The 16219-nt window shown below is 41.0% G+C and overlaps 1 protein-coding gene across 2 annotated transcripts in view; it reads right to left on the bottom strand.

Annotated features, from left to right (window-relative positions):
- FGGY (FGGY carbohydrate kinase domain containing) overlaps positions 1–16219 on the bottom strand; it is a 327828-nt gene that overhangs the window by 245921 nt on the left and 65688 nt on the right. The gene's annotated exons all lie outside the window — the stretch shown is intronic.

The raw sequence follows: 16219 nt of genomic DNA on the forward strand, positions 1-16219 counted from the left end.
CACTGCTGAGGGTCTTAAAAAAAGACATCAGCCAAATCAGAGGATGTGGTAAGGGTGTCTGCGTATTCAAGTTCATTCAGATGAGGAAAGAGAGGAGAGTATCCTTTGTCTTTACAAAAAATATCTCAAAGTCTGGTCTATGTCCCCAGTAACTTGTGAATTGCAAGGAGCAATGGAGTGCTTTCACTTGGTGTATACATGAGTAAGCAATAGGTTCCCATTACAACTTCACCAGAGCCCCTCCACGCGCAGAGGCAGAGGGCACAGGGTGGCACGTGGCCTCAAAGGTAAGTTGGTTCAGAGGTGCGTGGGAAGGCCTGTGCAAGCAGCATTACTGGAAAGAAGTCCTGTGGTCAACAAATACGCGTGAGCCTTCACAATCTCCTGGATGTATAAAGTAATACTAATTTGCTGAGATGCTATACAATTACTCAAGAGAGAAATCCCTGCGTAAGTGCTAAGCTTCCAGGCAATGATGAAATTATACTAGGAGACTGTGACATTACTGTAAGTGCCATCGTTTCTGCTACTGTGATGTTTCAGTCTACATAAAACCAAAACTCTTTCCTCTTCTTTGTCCTCTCTTTCCCCTATGCCAATACACAAGTACTGGCACTGCATCTCTTTTATATTTAATCAGAACTACTGATATTTATGGGGCATGTGAATACATAGGCAGGAGAAACAAAGAAGATGTTCACAGGCACTGCTGGCTGTGAAACAAGAAGGGCTGTATCACAGGGAGTATGTCAAACCCATAAATGGTTAGAATAATGAAAAAGAAGACTACTTTTACTGTGTAGTCTTAACACATTACACCAGGCCTGATAGCACACACACAGAGGAGCAGCCACACCAGTGAGAGCCAGCAGAGCTCCACAAACTATCACATAATAGAATGCACAAAGCAGCAGGCAGGCCACAGCATCACGGATGCAGCTAGAAGACAACCAGCATCTTCCTGTGTATAATGTGACATTTACTATGATATATGGATCTCTGCATGTGAACTGTCTCTGCCTGCACCAAAAAAAAAAGGCATCTCTTGTGCACAACCAGACAATGGCTAGAATTAGATATACACAAGAGATGACAGTTTACATCATTTAAACCTGGACAGGCCTGCTAGACAGACTGGAGGTCAGCAGGTGCAGAGACTTGCTCTTTGAAGATGCTTACTCAGTATCAGTTGTGCAACAGGTTATCAGCGTGGGTTGCTTCCGTATAAGGTCATGACCCGAAAGAGTGGAAAAACTTGTTTTGTAGTAGTGGAGGGATTTTCCTGAACTAGGTTAAATAATATTTATTTAACTAAAGCCTGCAGTTGCTGGAGTTGCTCTGGACTGACATTAGCATAGCTGAGATCTTTCATCTTCTTTCATCTGCTACAATGCAGAAAATCAGTGCCTATTCATTTTCGTATTCATTCGATGTTCATACCGGAAACTCACAACTGGTTTTCTGGATTCCTTGATCCTTCAGACAGTTTCTCAAACCACAGGAAACTTAAAAATATCACTGGTTCCAGCCCAGCCACACATTGTTGTTCTTGAAATCTGGGTTAGAAAATACTTACAGTCTCTAAAAGAGAGAGACCTGAAGTGAAGCACCTCTGTTACTACGCTCCTTTATTTAAACTATTAACCCTGAGAACAGAAGAGCTACTGAAGCCAGATTTGCAGTTCATTTTGTTCCTTGACACCGATTCCTACATGTATTCTCCAGTGCCTAGTAAGTATTTCACCTCTGCAGCAAACATCCCCTGGGGAGAGGGGGAGCACAACAGTGGGAGACACAACTTGGGCCTCTGCACTATATTCGACTTTTTATTTTCACTGAACATCCAGGATTTTATTTTTAAGACCTCCACCCTTCTAATTTGAAGAACAGGTTGAAAAGTTACTGGGGGAGAAAGTCAGACATCTCTTTAGCAAACCATGGTAAATATTCTCTCTGCTCTGCAAGGTTTATCATCTAAGGGAAGCAGGTGCTAGTGACAGTTTTGCAGAAATCCACCAGAGTACTCTACAAAGCACTTTTTAGGATTATTTTCAGGAAAGCAGAATGCAGACCTCACCTGGCCCAAATGACAGCCTCTACTGAATGCAGCAATTTTGTATTTATCTACCATTCACCCACAGACTTCAGGGGGGCTAACAATACTGTTTCCCCTGGCAAAGACCCCTATAGACTAATCCAAAATTGATTAACAGCTCCAGATTTGGACTGTGATGGACGCTATAATGGAGTGCTCCTCCCTGCTAAACATGCCTGCTGAAGTGTTTTATTAGCCCACGCAGCAACTGCAGCTGCCTCCTTTCTCCCTACCCAAGCACACTTGCAGTTAAGGATCTTCCTGGTTTGCAAAATTAGAGACAGTACATGCCCGAGCAGCTAGGGCTTGGTATGGTCCAATAAAACAATGAAAGAAGAGCAACAGATGTGTCACCTTAATCCAGTTTAGGGACCTACAATTACTTAATATGCATTTGCCTATCTTAACCAGCCTCTCAATATTATACACTTCTTCTCTTGCCCCCTTTTTACACTTCAGCTGCAATATTTCACCAACTAAGGGGACAATTTCCACTGCAAAGATGCTTAGTATTTTCAATTGTAGTTTGCTTGTGAAGAGCCTACAGCACCTTCTTCATAATCCTTTTTAAGTACAGACTATTAACAAAGGCTTGTAAGTGTCCAGACAGAATCTACACAGAGTGAAGAGGTTATGATTTGAAATTATGTTTCTTTTCCACTGTAGGTGGATCACTATGCACTTGGGAGTAAATCTGCTATCTTTTGGGAATGTTTCCAGTTAACTCCATTCTAACCACATTTGCTTTGCTTGGTTCTGCTTCAGGAACTGAAACTAGCTTGGCTCCAGCATTAAATAACTGAGCAGGAAATAGCAGAAGGTTTACCATATACAGGCTGGCCAGGGGTGGAGCGATATATTGAACTAAAAATATAGCAAAGATTGGTTTGGGACATCCAGATTGGTTCCCTTTTAATTAGGAGATATATAAACTCCCAGTGCTGGTGATTAAGTTATCTTCATTGAAAACACATTCACATATTCAAATGTCACCATGCTTCAAAAAGGGAAGTGTTGAGACTTAAAAGCATTAAGCCCCAAAATGAGGATCTGGTCAAAATACGCATTCTGCACTTTGTCAGTTTGTCTCCGCACCCTTCAGCCGTCAGGGTGCCTCCCTCTGCCCCATCCCACACACAAGCAATGGGGTTAGAGGAAACTTTTAGCTGCACATCAGAAAATTCAGCAATAATGCTAACCTGATAGGAAATTTCATCACGGGTGGGGATAGTGTTTATTTGGAAACTGGAGGAAAGATAGGAATAGCCTCAAGCACCCAGATGAAAAGGGGCAAGCAAAATACAATACTCCAAATGCGATATAAAATTTGTGGAAATTTTGCCAAAGGAGTAGTTGCAAATGAAGTCCCAAGTCATTAGCAGGAAAGAATCAAGTACCAAAATACCCTTACGATCAAGATTTCAAATCCTTCAAACTACTGTCCAATCTTTTAATTAACTTGTTATAAAGATGCAACAAAAGAGAGTTTGTGCCCTTAGCTACCTCTAATATACACTAAGGTAGCATCGGCGCAATCACTGAATCAAGGCAAAACAAGTAGAAACGAAATCCACTTCCAGTCTTGGGTAGCAAACTCTAGGTTTGACTCTATGTTACTCTTTCAACAATAAATATTTTACTGTCTCCCAATCACATTCTGGAAGAATGAATCCTACTCCAGATCTTAACTAGACTGCAAAAATAAAACCTAGATGGCTCATTTATTGATACTGTGAATTATCCAAACAAGTGATTTTATTGCTATTAAGCAAAATATAACAGCTGGAAAAATAAACCTCAAGCTGTCGTTGAGAGTTCAGCTACAGAGAAAGAAAGTGAAATGGTTGAAACAAACAGAAAAAGCACTTCCCAAAGAACGCTGAGAATGGGGTGAGCCCTTGTTTGCTCTGATTACTGCCAGATCGATGTGGCTGTTTGGTTTGATGGATGAAGAGATAGCAAGTCAGGTGGGAAAGTGCCCCCATGAAAGTAAACCTGCATTGTATCTAATCCACTAGGGAGGAAAACTGTGGGAAAAAATATTGTTGGCAAAGTACAAGGCACGCAAGCCTGCTATACTATTCTTGCTGTTCTTCAGAGGAAGACAGGAGCACAGATGTTAATGCAAGGGTCTCCCCAGCCTGGGGAAAAAAAAAGGGGGGGGTGGTGGCAAAGAAAAGAGTGCCTATCCAAGAAAGTTACTCCTATCATTATAAGTCTCCCCAGTTCTATTTAAAGAAAGGAAAAGAGCCAACAGAAGAAGCTGTGTTTTGCAGCCCTGCATAAACACCCGCAGATAAGGGTGGTACCAGGTGTCAGCTAGCCCTGCAAAGTCACTGAAATGTCAAGGATTGTTTTTCCTCTACTCCCTTTCTCTTTCCTCTGACTGGGAACTGCCAATGTTTATTTAAAAGATATCCCTTGTATTTGGCAAGAATGCCAGCAGGGCAGACGTTAATGGATTATTATTTGGAGCTGGAAGCCTGCCAAGGTGATAAGGATAGCCTGCCTACCCAAAGGCCCAGAGCCATGCCATTAACAGTGGGAGTCAGAAATGAAATTGTCCTGCCAGATGCTTTGCTATACTGAGTACAGCAGAGACTTTGAAAGCGAGCTGCCTCCAACTTATGTTTGATCTGACCTACAAAAATAATTAAATAAGTAAAGAGGCAGACACGGGCTATAACGGGGGACTAATCCATCTGTAAGACCCAGGTCTGATTCCTCTCTTTTGCAGCAGTGTGGAGAATCTGTTCAAACCACCGTGAAGTCACTGCAAATGTTTCTTTCTGTTCACTTCTCTGCCCTTGAACTAGATCTCAACCTGGAAGCCCTGAACTCAACTGCTAAAAGCAGTGCAAGTCAGAGACCTCATTGTACTGCTGCAGCTTCAACAGCAAAATGACAACAAAAACATACCTCATTTTTAGCTCTGCTCTGAAGAGGAGCCTGTCTTTGTGGAGCTATCCCCACAGTAAAATGGTTAATGCCAGTACCCCCTGAGAAGGCAAGCCTGAAGGAATGTGGTATTTTGTGTCTGAGATATATTTAGATTAACATTGTTTACTATTAATCTTCCTCTCCGCAAAGCCCTTTCTTTCCCAACAGACAAAAAATGACCAGTATCGCTCCACCCTTGTTATCATATGTTCTTTGGAAGACAACCTTTTCCATGGCCCATCAGACAGCATGGACTATAATTAAGGTGCTTATAATACAATTTAGTAAAAGCAGGAGCTGGGGCACAGTAGTATTTACTGCTGTGATTGAAAACCTTAAAGGTTATGTGGAATTTACCAAGTAGTAATTTTATCTGTTTGGAGCTGGCAAAAAAAAGAAACTCTGTGCTCATTTGAGAAGCTGGTCTGCCACTAGTGAAGTTGAAGTAAATAGAACTGCTTTCCTGCTTCTCATGATTGCATGCAATGAAGTATTACCCCAGACAGCTGTTCCCTCTGAAAAGACAACACGCATGAAGATTTAGGGTTTTTTTTTTCTCTGCATTTCTTTTTTCTCACCTTAAAAATGCCTAAACCAAACCCGCAGGCTCACATACTATTACCTCTGGGAGAACACACAGCCCACCTTTGCTGGTGACCTCTCCTGGACTACGTTAAAATCAGGTTCAGAACATGGTGACACCCTTACGTAGAGCAGTCAGTCATTTCATACCAAGAGTGATGGCTAATATTGCCAAAGGAAATTCAGTGCCAAAATAAAAATACATTTCTTTACTAACTTCTGACATTTTGTTGTGCCTCTGTGCAACTGTTCTTGAGGCCTTTAAGTAGGATTGTTCTCTGAAACAGGTCTCTACCAGCAGCACAAAATTCAGACATCTGGAGCTGTAGAGCCATCCTCAGTATCAAAGTCATCATAAGGAGTGTCAAGTACACAAGTCAAGAGAGAACTAATCTAACAGCAAACCTGGGGTCTGGAACTCGGGCTGACTTTTCTGTCTGCTTTTCATACTACGCTAATTTTGCAGACATTTGAGTACTTGCCCTGTAGCTCAGGCAGCATAGTACAGCTGATTCTGAATGGCTCTGTCCTCTCCCTACTAACTGTCTGAAAGAAGAATAAGGTAGGAAAAAAGACCCCTCTTTTCCATCTGATATTTCTGTCCGGTTTCTTGATGGGAAGATATGTGAGGTTACAAAGACAAAGTCTTTTTGATGGATGTATCAAGAATTAAATGAGATCAAAGTTATTCTACTTTCTGAAGGTAATTTACATTTTTAGATGGATGCCTAAGCTGGAACACACAATTTAACCAACTCCAGACTTATTTTACTCCACAGTCCTCAAGTGGAATCTTCACAACAGGAAGGTGTGAATTGCTGAAACTCTACTGGGTTGTCAATGGTGAAAGTTAGTGAATTCTTGGATGTAGCTTTGTATTAGCATCACTTTCTGTGGTGATCATTTAATGTGGAGGTTGTTTGGTATCTAAGTGCCTTGGTCTCACAGCCATGAATTGCTGGAGCTGAAGAAAGGTAAGTCACCTATGCATGTCGTGCATGGGGTCTCCAGGCTATGATGGCACAGGTGAAAGTTTGTAGAGAAGAAGAGTGCTGCTGCAAAGAGGGATAAACAACTCAGGCATGTAAACACCACTTATTGTTTCTTTATCATTCACTAGGAAACAAAGATAGTGTTTCTCAGCAGCAGTTTTACCATTACAAACAGCAATCTGATTCCATGGTATCAGAGCTTATTCCTAGCACTAGGAGTGGGTGCACCAAGGAAGGACAGATGGAGGCTGTGCCACAATCAACATGCAGTAGGGTGTCTGTCCTCACCCACTCATCTGCCTTCTCATTCCTCTCTGACTGCACTGGGACTGCTCTGACCCCACCCCGTAAGCTGTTTCTTTCATGCTGTCTCCTTAGTTGTTTTTCAAGAGCTTTCTTGCTGCCCACATGTGTCTCCTCCTCCTCTTGGATGCTGTGGTTTCTACAGAAGCAACAGATTGCTGTGATGTTGTCCTTTTGATCTAATGAGAAAAACTCCTACAACAATGATGTGCATGTGTTTCTTTCCACATTATTTAGCAAGGGGGCTTGGAGACACACATCTCTCCCTGGATCCTACCTTTTCTGTAGGTCCTACCTTTACTGCCACTGCTCTCTCAGCTTAATAAGCTTTTCCCTCCCCCAGCCCTAAATCTGCAACACTTCTTGCTCTCACCAAGCAGCCATCAGTCCTCACACTTTACCTGCCCTCCCCGTGGACTGCTGCTACTGTTCTTCGAGGTAAAACCGTCCACACAGCAAGTGTGGGAACGATACCAATGTCACTTCATATAACCTGATGTGCAATGCTTACTAAGTTCTTAATCATTGTGTATTTTTCCACAGCTTGAGTACAACACAGGGTTTTCCAAAGTCAGACACAAAAACCTAGCTGGCTTCAGTCAGGGCTCCAGGGTCACTACTAAAATACCATACAGCACCTGCCCATTTTCTCTGCTATTCCGTCTCTGGTAATAGCTCATCAACAGGATTAGCTCTTTGTGGTTGAACAGGGATATCAGGTTTCTTTCTCATTTTTGCTCATGATCATTTTATTTCTGAATCACAGACTCAAGAACGGATTTTAAAAGTGGCAATGATCATTCCATGTACTGGTACTGTTCTAAGATCTCAAAAAGCCTATATTCTCACACAAATAAATTTAGCCTTTCAAATCATTTGGGGAAGATAAGAAATAGTTGTACTCATCTTACTACAGGCAGTGAGGTTATTACAGATCTGCCAAAAGACAAACTTGGGCATTGGTGGTAAGAGAACCCAGCTCCATAACGTGCTCCCCAAATTGTTTTCTAAATCACTTGGAGCATCACCTAACAAATAATCTGAGTCTCTGTGCCGTGGTTAATCTCAGTGCAGAAAGCAGCACTGCTTAGCACAAAAGCTAATTCTCACCAATCAAAGGAAGTATAAAGGTGCATTTTCTTGGTAATTACAGTTGTACCTATCAAAGGGAACTTACCACAACGGACAATATCAAGTCTTTGTCTCTCATTCCCTACAACAATGCAATAGACCTCAGGATTATCAGTTTCTTTTTAGAAAATTCCCTTTATACATCTCACCTTCTTTCTTGGCACTTTATTGGATTGCTATATTTCTCTGTAAATTCCACCTACCTTCCAAAGTCCCCTGTCTCCCCCCACAACAGCACTGGTGGGCTCCTTCTACCACTGGTACTGACTCCGCCTGGGACCACGTACAAATCACTATGGCTCCCAGGGCTGCAGTTTGAATCCCATAAAACAGCTACTTCACTTCTGGAGGCTTGATGACTAAGTATGCCAAGTGCTCAGCTCCTCCCATGCAGACACCTGATGAGAGTGTCACAAACTAGTAAGGGACTTGTCAGCAAGGTCCCTGTGCTCTCTTGAAGGAAACAGTCAGAAAAGCAGACCTGATACAGTGTGGGAGATGGGCTTCACACATGAAAGCTGGCTCTTTGTACACCTCTCCCCCAGAACTCCCCTATCAAGACCACAGTATTAATCCATGTGACATGTCCTATGTACATGGGACAACCTCATGGAAGATCAGACATATCAGTTCCTGTGTGAAGCCACCTTGAAAGATCTGGCAAGCCTAAGCACAGTAAGGTTGTGTGCATAACTTGGAGTAAGTCTGAGCTTACTCCATTCGGCATATGATGCAGAGTCCTCTGTTCATTTACAGATGAGCCAGCATGCAGTCTGAGGGCATGGTTGGGCTCTCAGAGAGTGTGTTCAAAATGGATGGATGTTCACGGTCCTGCCTTGCTGTGACAAGAAAGACATTTTTAGCACCAGAAAAAACATGGGCACTCTGAAGTTTGAAAGGAGTACAGGTGTGTACATGCGTGAGACTTGTCTTGTATAGTGTGTCAACATCCTCTCAGAGAGATTCAGTTTGCTTGGCAGTGATGGAGAATCCCACGTGTGGTGCTGTCTTAAAGCCGAGATTCCCAGTTTGGGTGACCTCCTCCCATGCACTTCATTAAAGTGGAAAGAAAAAAGAGCAATGCTCCTGGAGCTCACTTAGGTCAAATATGAGGTTTCATTTGCCTGTTTGCCTCATTTTGCCGTCATCTTGAAGGTAAAAATAGGGGGTGGGAAGGCACCAAGAGAAAAAAGCACCATAAATCATTCATTGTATTAGCAGGAGGCTGGATTGGCAAGCCTTGCTCATTTAGCTACCTTAAACTTCATCCAACCTGCTTATCCCCAAGCTGCAGGAATAACAGACCACTTGAAAGGTAATATTTTTACTATTAGTGAAGAAAGGAAAAAATGTGATCTTTTCTGTAGCATGGGAATAATTTTTCCAGAACTACATAGAATGAGCCTGAGTGAATACTGCTATTTTTGGCAGTAGCCCTCCTGCTTAGCTCACATCAATAATTTTAATGCTTTATTTGTGGTTTGGGCTGTAAGCAATGGTGAAAGCCTGTGGAGAAAAAAAAAAAGTGGCAAAATTTGCTAAATAATTTTGAGTTCATGACATTCATAAAAATACACGCATGTTTTCAGAATTCTTAGAGTCCATACATGCTCATAAAGCTTAACTATTGAAAGCATTTTATTTTACATATGCAAACATCACTGAATTACTCTTTATGAGGTTTTAATTGGACCTTTAAGGTTTCAGTGGTTACAATGACAGACTGTCAAACACATTCTTAGATTCCTGTGTCTTGCAATGTCAGTAATACAGAGAATCACATGTTTTGTCCCAGTAGCGTTTTTCTCAGTATTTTTCACTTTTTATATCACAGCAGCACCAAGAAGCCCCACTCAGATATCAGGGCTCTGGTGTTTCAGGTGCTGCGTAAACAAAGAACTAAGCCAGGCTTTCAAGGTCTCAAAGCACTTTACGTTTTATGGGGAGATACTTCACTACAATAATTACAGCTTATGTTGTATCGTCTTCCTTGCTCTCCTACAGCGGTTTTGACCCCTATGTAGGTGGCCTGCTCTTCAGAGCTGCGGAGATCCCAATGCTCCCTCCGAACATCACTTCTCCTCCTAGTGCCACTGCTTACTTTTTCTTTTCCCAAATCTGCTTTGGGGAAAAAAAGCAGAACCACTGGACTATATCTGGAAAAAGATGTACTATAGGTGGGGATTTGTCCAGCCAAAGAATATGTTGTCTCCCAAAGCTCACTGCAGACTGGTCACAGGGCTTAAACTGCTATTTGTTTCAGAAGAAAAAGCTTGATTCGTAACTGTAGTAAAACAGCAAAGCTCAGTGAATCTACACTGACCAACCCAAAATAGAGTTGGCTCAAGTCACAGTAATATGGACTGGGTAAAAGCATTTCATCACAAAAAAACCACAAAAAATGCAGACCCATCTGAACACCTAAGACTGGACAGAAAAGGGCTCTCTTGCTCCTGAACTGCCCCCTTCCTTGATTTACAGGACTTATCAAAAGTATCTTTAATTTGTCAAAAATACCCACCAAAAAAAGTATACAGTTGACCATCCTTACAAAAAACACATTAAAGCATGAACCAGCTCATAACAGTCCCAACACACCCAAATATTCACAATCTCTTAAGTACAATAGGAATCATATTCTAGTTAGTCATACTGCTCAGGTTACTGTAGTTTGGCATGTATTTAATTACGCAGTTGGATCAGTCAAGGAGAAGTATTAGCAGGGACAAATTTTGTCTCCAACAAAATTAAGTAATGAAGATACTATTAGCATTCATGAAAGAACAAAGATATTCTCATATTTTTAACAAGCAAACAACTACACAGAAGCATCAACTCAAGCTCAGCACATCTCATTTAGGACTGTTGCTATGTGAGTAACTTAGGCTGGAAGAGGAATAATTCTTTTTATTACTCCAGAGCAACTCTGTTTTTTCCTAAAAATTATATGTTGAAGTTCTATGAATTCTGCAGCCAACATCAAATTCAAAATGATCACATTAACAGAAGGAAGAGTAAAAGTGCAAGAAGGGAAATTCTAGTGCCTCTCTCTAGTCAACAAATACACATTAATGATGTCAAGCTGAAACTTACATATACAGGGTTAAGCGACCAGTAAATTTCATTTTATTTTTTTTTAATTGGAAGCTAACAGGGTAGCAAGGCCATCTGAATCATGTTTACAACACCATGTACTGGTTGCAATTAGAAGTTGTGGATTTGATCATTAGTTCACTGGTTTAAACACAAATGCATTGGCTGAAATACAGTCATGCTGGGTTTAATAACAGCAATTACAGAGTGCATTATTCCAGTTCATGTTAGTACTGCGAAGACTTGGGGGGAAACTGCTTGGCAGACAAACTCATCTTTTAAATCCTGTGGAGCAAACAACTGACATGCTAGTGCCTTGCTCTTAATCAAAGTATACCCAGAAAGTACATCTGTACCAGTTTCCCAAGCAGGCAGTCCAGGGCATTCAGAGGTACAGCCCAAATAAGCCCATTCTAGTTGTACTCCTCCTATGTTTGAAGAACCTCAAAAAGCATCAAGCCAGACAGCAAGAATAAGAACGACTTATAAATCAGTGGCCCTCTGGACTTGACATGCACCCCATGGGCAAGAGACCAGCTCCAGCGAGTGATTCAGAAAACATAATGTTCTCTCTTCAAAACGCAAACCCAATCCTAAAATGTAGCGATTAAGAGTATTCCTGGAAGCTGAAGATAGAGGTTCAAGTCCCTCTGGAGAAAAGGGACTAGAACTCAGCTTTGTTACAGCCCAGGTAAGAATTCCCTTTATTAGACTCACTTTTTAAATTCTACACATCTAATTATTAGTATTTGATTAAACAGCGATGCATTCACAATGAAGAAAATAGTATCTATGATCAGACAAATTAAAGATGAAACTAACCAGGATCACTAACAACTGCATTTTCTAGCAAAATTGCAGTTCTGAAAAATAAGCGATAATTATAAAATATTAATGCACAGCCACCTTGATCAATTGGGTGTGGCTCCTCAAACGTTCATTACCAGTAACAGCAGAATCTTCGCTTAGAAAATGAGTTTTCACAATGTCTTTCTGCAAGGTGATGGGTTATCGTTCACCCTATTGCAACGTGTTCAAATTGTGTAGACTACCCCCAGCCCAAGAATACCCCTCCCTTTTCACACATCTCTTCAAAACCAAAATTGATATTTTAAAGTATTATAGCTTTGCTGCATAACCTTCAAGCTCAAGCCACTGCCTGAGGCACAGTTACTGTGAATTATTATTTAGAAAAAGATCAGCCAGCATAAGGCAGGAAAAGCACATTCATTAGAAAGAATATCAGTATCTATATACCTAGAGCCTGACATACTAGAGAATTGCTGTGGTATAACTTGATAAGAATGAGTGAATTTACAAGAGTATAAAGCTAGAATAACAGTGGTTGAAAGGAACTAAATAGGAATCAGCCTCAAACTGATTAGGGGCCATAAAGGAACATGTGGCCTCAATCATGACAATGCTGGGTTTGAGAACAAAAGCTACTTCTCCCTTTCATAGGGACAGTTCTTGAATTACATAGCCCTTTGAGACAGGAGACATGCTAGGCCATGATATGCAGATAACCACTAAGCTAGGCAAAAGACTTCCTTCTGCTCTACACTAATTGTCTTAAGCAGGATTTTACAAATAAAAAGCACTACTTCCTAGCCCCTCATTTGAGTATATTCCACCCGTCACAATATATTCCAGGGACCACAAACCACAAGCCAAACATGCCCTCTGACTTCAGTTCAAATAGCATATGGCCAAGGGTTTCCAAGTTATTATTTGATAATACTGAAAGGTATTACAGTGTGTGGTCCATCAAAGGCATCTGAACAGTTCATTCACCCTACAGAGAAGGAAGGCTTCCTCATGCTGGTGTATTTTAGCCTGCCTGTAATTTGAAAAGGATGATTTTTAGAGCTGGTTACAATTTGAACCTTCCAACTTTGAGCAGGTTTTGGGACCATAATGTCATTGTTCATTAGGGAGGGAAATATGAAAAAAAATCCATTAAAAATTAGAAAGTTTTAGACAACTGTATTTGTTTTACTTCACATTCGGAGGGATTCAGCATCCGTGTCATGTTACACAAAGTAAATGCAATATAATGAACTCTAGTTCAGAAGGTAAGCACGCTTCTGTAGAATGAAATTTATCATGATGCCTCCTCACATATCAGGAAATTATATATATTAGCCCAGCGTGCAAAACCATTATGGAAATGTCCTTTCCCCCCTCCTGTCCTTAATAACTTCCAAACAAACTAGCAGATTTCAAAGACATTTAACAGAGCCAAAGAGGTTTCTAAGATATTAAACTTCTAGAAACTGTGTGAAAATAGGTGAGTAGACAAAAAAAGGTGCTTAGTGCTTCCAGCAAGGGGAAAGGTTGCAAAATGGGCTTGCGCACTCAATGAGACATCGTCAACCGTTTTCCATGCTGGAAGAAAGAAGTATGATGCTTTTCCCAGTGATAAGCTATGTAATTACAGTTTTGACCTTATATTCACTACAAAAATCCAACACAGAAACCCAGAATCAATGTATTTTACTACTCCTTGTTTGGGCTAAACTCCTTGTTTGGAAAACAAGGTAATAAAAAAGCTTTCTGGTTAAAATAGTTAAAATGTGATGGCTGATCTGCAGGTGAAAGCAAGTGCGTGAAGAGAAGAAAATAGCAGCATTCTAATTAAAAAAAAAAAAAAAAAAAAAAAAAAAAAAGGAGCACCTGCTAAGTTTGATCAGATTTCCTCCTTGGGTTTACCCCAGCCTGCAAATATAAACAGATGGGGTGCCCCAGGTAAAAGATATCTGGCAGCATGAAAAAAATCTCTTCCCACTGGTAATGAGCAGAAGGATCACCTTAACTTAGTAAAGTAAATATTATTTTTAGCCAAAATATTAGTTGTATTTCATGGGGTTTTTTTCCTTCAATTTCTGAACAGATTACGCTGGGTTCAAGGTGAAATTATTTGGCATGTTGCTAGGATTTATCTGTAGGAAGATATGGATTAAAAAAAACCCCACCCAAACCAACAGCAAACAACCACATGCCACTGCTGTCACACATTTCATTTGGGTCATTGCTCCAGCCTCAAACTTATCATTTGTACTGGACAAAGACCTCCTGAAGCAATTAATTCTTTTTAAAGAATTGTAAAGACAAGTAATGTTCATGAGGTTGAGTGCAGTTTCACCTTGTCGCCTGTGCAGGAATCGAGGAAGGCTGCACAAAGCAGCCATTCAGAGAACAGGAGGGCTGTCATTGACAGAAACACTTTCCAAAACATTCTTAATGGAATTTTGGTGGAAGGTGTGACACAGCTCCAAATATTTGTTTCTTTGTTTCCATGGGAACAACAGCACAGTGGTTTAATAATAAAACAACATCCATCCTCTGAGTTTGAGAGAGTTCCTTGATTTTTGTTTTGAGTTAAAGATTTATTTTTCCATGGGTTGCCTCTCTCCCCAACAACCAAGTTGCACAGTTTAACGCCTTTCAGTACTTTGGGGAGGGGATCCAAAACATGAATGACAAGTCTTGCAAAACTCGTTATTATCCTGCTGCATGTTATAAGCTAAGCACTGCATTAAACACATTCTAAGAAGTCCATATTTTGTAGAGTTAGGTTTTTTTGTATCAGATTTTCAATGTACGCAATTGTTCAATCAACCTCTCTCTGTATTATGGAGACGTGACATAACGTCATTGGAGGGAACAGAGTCCAAAAGTTAGGGCGTAAAACGTTGTCAGCACTTGAACTTTTAATCCTAGTTGCAAAATGAAGGGAGGAAGTAAAAAGGCAGTTATTCACACAGCTTTATTTTACAATTTTATTCTATCTAATATATTCTCCTTTCTAGTCCATAGGAAGAGGAAAAGTCTTCCAGAGGGTGAATCAGAGCAGCTTACTTGAAAAGCTCCTGCAAAAGGCACCTCAAGCATCTGCTCAATTAACTACACAGAGAACCCAGAGACAGTGCCCTCCTATGTTTGGCACCTATAGTAATGTTTAAAGTTGGGCTGCTTTTACATTTCCCAGGGATTGTGTGTAATTTTGCTCAAGTTACTGTACCGGAAAAGGGTAGGTTTGTGTAGAAAAATGGAATTGTGAAATTTCATCAGTGGTTTTGAGACTGAAGGGTTTTTCTCCTCATGTGATAGCAATGTATGGTCATACCTTATTCCCAAACCTGGTGTACAAATACAAGTATGCACAATGCTCACTGAAATATCTGATGCTTTTGGGCCATCAGGTGGAACTGAAGTTTCAAAATACACAAAGGATGTTCTTGCCTCTCAGTAGGATGTGCATGTTTAGGTACATTTTATGCTTTTTCTTCTCCTACGCATTAGAATCGTATTATTTTAAAAACCATGGAAATTGCGGCCTAGGTAGCCGCTCTGCTAGAAGCGAATCTTGTTATGATAGAGTATGGAAGAGTATAGGGAGAATCTCAGCACTAGTAAATACTAACCATGCCACTGGAAAATAAATAGACTGACAAATTACTGTTGACGTAATCCCTGTGAGAGTGTCTAGACTAAGGGAGTCAAACCTACTGTCCGTAGGCTGAAGCTGGCTCCCTGGAGTCTTTCCACCAGCCTACAGTTTCTTGTGCAATATCCACTGCAATTCAGCCGGCAGGCACCTGCTTGCTTGTCGTCCGAGAAGGCCAGAGAGTGTAGACAGAGAGACGGGGAATTAATTCTGCTCCCTGCCACAGCTGCCTTGCCTTTTACTTGTGCTCCTCCAGCCCAGAAGCAATGCAGGAATCTCCCAAATATCTATTATCTCTCCATCTCTACAGCCAGCGTAGCATCTCCAGATATGGAGAGCATCTGATTCTCTCAGTCTCACTTTGTGTTCTAGGTCTGAAAGTGGTTACTTTTCTGCAAGCGGTATTCCCTTTTGTCTCCTGCCAAGGGAAAAGAGAGTGAAGATGCAAAGGAAAGATTTTTTTTTTTTCAAGTGGAGATGAAGAGAAGGATACTGGAAGAAACCCAAGCAAGAGCCAGAAATTACTAACATGGAGGCAAAAGCCCAGAACAATCAGAACTTGGTGGAAAAACTGGGATAGAGATTCCTTGTGAAAGCAGCCCCTGAGGAGCAAGAAGTAAAGTAAGAGACACA

This window comes from Falco rusticolus, chromosome 11, assembly GCF_015220075.1.
Source record: "Falco rusticolus isolate bFalRus1 chromosome 11, bFalRus1.pri, whole genome shotgun sequence".
Taxonomy (NCBI): Eukaryota; Metazoa; Chordata; class Aves; order Falconiformes; family Falconidae; genus Falco; species Falco rusticolus.